The sequence below is a fragment of the Ranitomeya variabilis genome, chromosome 4 (genome assembly GCF_051348905.1).
Source record: "Ranitomeya variabilis isolate aRanVar5 chromosome 4, aRanVar5.hap1, whole genome shotgun sequence".
NCBI lineage: Eukaryota > Metazoa > Chordata > Amphibia > Anura > Dendrobatidae > Ranitomeya > Ranitomeya variabilis.
In genome coordinates, this window is record NC_135235.1 from 659867852 (window position 1) to 659873851 (window position 6000).

Genomic DNA, 6000 nt, shown 5'->3' on the forward strand with positions numbered 1-6000 from the left:
CCATGAATTCTGCTGTCTGCCTAAAAATCCTGAATGGGGAATGTCTTGACATCTGATCGTGACATCAAGCTGAACAAAATTAAGATATTGGAGTGGCCTCCTCAAAGTCCTGATCTTAATCCCATTTAAATGTTGTGGCATGACCTTAAAAAGGCGGTCCATGCTTGGAAACCTATGCCTGAATTACAACAATTCTGCAAAGATGAGTGGGCCAAAATTCCTCCAGAGCGTTGTAAAAGACTCATTGCCAGTTATCTCAAACGCTTGATTGCTGTTGTTGCTGCTAAGGGTGGCCCAACAAGTTATTAGATTTATGGGCAATCACTTTCACACAGGGCCCTCTAAGTTTTGATTTCTTTTTCCTTTATTAATAAAGACCTTCACTTAAAAACTGCATTTTGTGTTATCTTAATATTTAAATTTGTTTTGTGATCTGAAACATATGACAAACATGCAAAAGAATAGGAAATCACGGGGCAAGCACTTATTCACACAACGGTACATCTGTTATCTAAAAAGCAAATTAAATGCAATATTACATGTCCATTTAAAATTTCTCAGCTATATATGTAAACATTCACTATGTGGGCAAGAGTATTGCTACGCCTTGAAAAGTTCCAGCTCCTCGAAAAAAATCCAAAGTTTATTTAGTCCATATTAAAACATGTGCATTCTCCTGTACCGCACTCAGGAGTAAAGGAACGCATTTCGATAGCAACAGCGATCTTTATCCAAGCTAAAATCCTTCAGATCCCACAGTGCTTTAAGACAAACTTGGGCCAATCAATCGATCAGATCCCATCACATGACCTATTAGGTTCTATATGTAACATACATGCTTGTACTAAAATTAACGTGACAATATAAACGTAGAAAATAATAAAGAGAAAAATAAACAAAAAATTAATAGTGAAACAATTTCATTGCTTGTTTTGAGACCATTTGGGACTCTCGTACCAAAAGGCTTCACGTGTGAGGAGATCGCCTGATGATTCCGCCACACAGTGATCTTTCAGCTTGTTCTATCCCACATACCTGGAGAGATGCAATGCTGCATGAATGGTGAGAATCAGTGTTCTGCCACTGATGAGATATTGCGACTCATCTTTGCTGTACTTAAAATGTCAAAGATGACGTGTTTTTCATTTCCGTGAAGTACAACCTACATATATTTGATACACAAAGAGCATTTAATTTTGCATATTTTGAATGAATTGCAATTAATTGTTTTATATTGTAGTTTGAAGTATTGTCATGATTGTTAAATATTTTTGTATTTGTCACCTGTTTACATGTTCTGCAATTTGTACTATTGCATTTGGAAAAAAAAACATTACAGTCCAACCATGTTTTTTTGAGGAACTTTGGAAAGAAACATACTGGGAGACATTATGTTCCCAAGAGAAGGTGCTCATTTCGCTAGTATATTATACACAGACACTAAAACCGAGGCTAGAGTCTGGTCCTCATACAAAATGGGTAAAAATGTAATGATAATATGTATAATTTTATAAAATTGTGGACTATATTAGAAATAAACAAAAGCTTTTTGTCTAAATTGATGACTTGTTTGTTTGTCCAGGTTTGTGAAAAAATAAGCTCATCATGGTGGCTCAGTGGTTAGCCCTGCAGCCTTGCAGCGCTGGGGTCCTGGGTTCAAATCCCACCAAGGATATCAGCAAGGAGTTTGTATGTTCGCTGAGTGTTTGCGTGGCTTTCCTCTGACACTCCAAAGACATATTGATAGGGAATCTAGATTGTGAGCCTCATTGGGGACAGTGATGATGATATATGTAAAGTGCTGTGGAATATGATAGAGCTATATAAGCAAAGCATAAAAAATAATTCTTGTTATAGAATATATTTTTTTTTAAACCGTCTTTATTGAACAATAAACAGAGTACAAAAATTGTTCAAAAGCATCAGAAAATTCATATTCTATTCCACTCCTATTTTGCATGTCTGTCACACAAAGGTTTCAGATCAGCAAATAAATTTAAATATTAGACAAAGATAACACAAGTAAACACAAAATGCAGTTTTTAAATAAAGGTCTTTATTCAGGGAAAAATAAATCCACACCTACAGGGCCTTGTGTGAAAAAGTGATTGCCCCCTAAACCTAATTTCTGGTTGGGCTACCCTTAGCTGCAAAAACTGCAATAATTTCTGATAACGGGCACTGAGTCTTTTACAACGCTTGGGAGGAATTTTGGCATACTCCTCTTTGTAGAATTCTTGTAATTCAGACACATTGGAGGGTTTCCCAGCGTGAACCACCTTTATAAGGACATGCTCCAGCATATCATTCGGATTAAGGTCAGGACTTTGACTAGGCAACTCCAAAGTCTTAATTTTGTTTAGCCATTCAGAGCTGGATTTGCTGTGTTTTGGATCATTACCCTGCTTCATAACCCAAGCACGCATCAGCTTGATGTCATGATCAGATCGCCGGACATTCTCTTTCAGGATATTTTGGTAGACAGCAGAATTCATGGTTCCATTTCACACAGCAAGTTTTTCAGATCCTGAAGCAGCAAAACAGCCTCAGACCATTACACTACCAACACCATATTTTATTGAAACAAATAGAAGAAAAAATCCAGCTTCCAAAAATATCAAAATTTATTGAGTTTATTGGTTTTGTCACATTTTTTTTTCTTCTGTTATAGACCATATTTTATTGTTGGTATGATATTCCTTTCCTGAAATGTTCTTATACTTCTACGCCAGATGTAATGGGACATAAACCTTCCAAAAAGTTCAACTTTTGTCTCGTCAGTCCACAGAGTATTCTCCCAAAAGTTTTGGGGATCATCAAGATGTTTTCTGGCAAAACTGAGATGAGCCTTTTTGTTTTTATTGCTCATCAGTGTTTTTTGTCTGGAAGCTCCACCATACAGGCCATTTATGCCTAGTCTCTTTCTTATGGTGGAGTCATGTGAATCCTGCAGTTCTTTGGGTGTTGTGGGGTCTTTTGTGATCTCTTGATTGAGTCATTGCTGCACTCGGGTTAATTCCACTCTTGGGAAGGTTCCCCACTGTTTCATGTTTTCGTCATTTGTGGATAATTAATCTCACTGTGGTTCACTGGAGTCCCAAAGCTTTAGAAATAGCCTTATCACCTTTCCTGATAGGTCTCAATTACTTTGTCTCTCATTTCTTCCAGAATTTCTTTGGATCGCGGCATGATGTCTAGCTTTTGAGGCTCTTTTGGTCTAGTTCACTTTGTCAGACAAGTCCTATTTAAATGATTTCTTGATTGAGAAATGTTGTGGCAGTAAGCAGGCCTAGGTATAGGTAGGGAATTTGAACTGTGCTTCTTAACCCCTTCACCCCCGGAGCTTTTTCCGTTTTTCCGTTTTCGTTTTTCGCTCCCCTCCTTCCCAGAGCCATAACTTTTTTATTTTTCCGTCAATTTGGCCATGTGAGGGCTTATTTTTTGCGGGACGAGTTGTACTTTTGAACGACATCATTGGTTTTAGCATGTCGTGTACTAGAAAACGGGAAAAAAATTCCAAGTGCAGTGAAATTGCAAAAAAAGTGCAATCCCACACTTGTTTTTTGCTTGCCTATTTTGCTAGGTTCACTAAATGCTAAAACTGACCTGCCATTATGATTCTCCAGGTCACTACGAGTTCATAGACACCTAACATGACTAGGTTATTTTTCACCTAAGTGGTGAAAAAAAATTCCAAACTTTGCAAAAAACAAAACAAAACAAAACTGCGCCATTTTCCGATACTCGTAGCGTCTCCATTTTTCGTGATCTGGGGTCAGGTGAGGGCTTATTTTTTGCGTGCCGAGCTGGCGTTTTTAATGATAGCATTTTGGTGTAGATACGTTTATTTGATCGCCCGTTATTGCATTTTAATGCAATGTCGTGGCGACCAAAAAAACGTAAATCTGGCGTTTCGAATTTTTTTCTCATTACGCCATTTAGCGATCAGGTTAATGCTTTTTTTTAATTGATAGATCGGGCGATTCTGAACGCGGCGATACCAAATATGTGTAGGTTGGGTTTTTTTTTTATTGATTTATTTTGATTGGGGCGAAAGGGGGGTGATTTAAACTTTTATGTTTTTTTTATTTTTTTCACATTTTTAAAAACTTTTTTTTTTTACTTTTGCCATGCTTCTATAGCCTCCATGGGAGGCTAGAAGCAGGCACAGCCCGATCGGCTCTGCTACATAGCAGCGATCATCAGATCGCTGTTATGTAGCTAAAATGCAGGTGTGCTGTGAGCGCCGACCACAGGGTGGCGCTCACAGCCACCGGCAATCAGTAACCATAGAGGTCTCAAGGACCTCTATGGTTACAATGGAGGAGCATCGCCGACCCCCGATCATGTGACAGGGGTCGGCGATGCGCTCATATCCGGCCGCACGGCCGGATGCGGTAGTTAAATGCCGCTGTCTGCGTTTGACAGCGGCATTTAACTAGTTAATAGCGGCGGGTGATAGCGATTTCACCCGCCGCTATTGCGCGCACATGTCAGCTGTAAAAAACAGCTGACATGTCGCGACTTTGATGTGCGCTCACCGCCGGAGCGCACATCAAAGCGGGGGTCCCGACATGTGACGTACTATTCCGTCACATGTCGGGAAGGGGTTAAAGATGTGATAAACCACAGTTAATTTATGTTTTAAAGGGGAGGGGGCAAACCCTTTTTCACACAAGGCCCTGTTGGTTTGGATTTCTTTTTCCCTTAATAATGAAGACCGTTAGTAAAACCTGCATTTTTTGTTAGTTATGTTATCTTTGTCTATTATTTATATTTATGTGGTGATCTGAAACATTTAAGTGTGACAGACATGCAAAAGGATAGGAAATCAGGAAGGGGACAAATCCTTTTTCACACAACTGTATATATCACCGACATGTACCCAAGAACATGTAAAACTGTATGGATGAGCAATATAATACAGAAAAAATGTTGAAATTTTTTTTGCGGGTACGATACCACCGAAAGCAACCAAGAAAACGTAATACTCTATGGGTGAGCAATATAATACTGATACATTTTTGATTAATTCTTTTGGAGGGTTATGGTATATACCAACGAAATAAACCCCAGAACACATTATAATCTATGGATTACTAATTTAAGCAATCAAAATTTTTGAACGTCTTTTTGGATGGTTAGAGATCACAGAAATTTACCCCAGACCATGGAATAGTGTATGGCTGAGAAATTTAACCCAGACACATTTTTTTTTAATGCTTTTTGGAGTTTTATATACTACTGTAATGTACCATAACCGCGTTAAACTGTATGGATGACTATGAGTACAGAAAATTGAGGTAAATAATTACTTTGTATCCATTACCAATATAAAGCCTACAAATATGATACACAGCCAAATGTCAAAAGAGCAAGGTCAGCAATTGCCATAAAGGCTATAATAAAGTAAAGGCACTTGATGACCTTGGTTTTTATTAGCCCCTATTCATGCACTTTCATGAGGTTCACCTTACCCTTTTATCCTCTTCTTTTCAAATTATGTTTGAATGATTAAATTATCATGTATTCAATAAAATATTGTATTGCTCTTTTGACATTTGGCTGTGTATAATATTTGTAGGCTTTGTAAGGATGAGTAATTGAATCCAGAAATAAATTAGGAATTTACTTATTTTGACAGAGTAGTTTAGGTACTTCATTCATAGGCCCCTGAAATGCAGTAACTTGAAGACCTCATTAAAATATTTTTAAAGTGTAGTTTCTGTACTCCTACAATCATAAAGGCTTTGCACAAAGTACTGAGCCAGTAAAAAGTAAGGAGGGTAATACAGTCATCCTCTTCAGGTGTCTGCTTCTTCTCCTTCCTATGGAGACTGCCACCTACTTCCTGGAGCCCGATTCCAAGGTGCCTGGGCTCTAAGTGACCCGACTTCCGGTAGTGCTGGAGCCCTAGACATATAGAAATGGGCAACAGTCACTTGCACCATCGTCTGCTCCCGCATGTGAGGCATGGAACCCCAAGGACAGTATGATCTC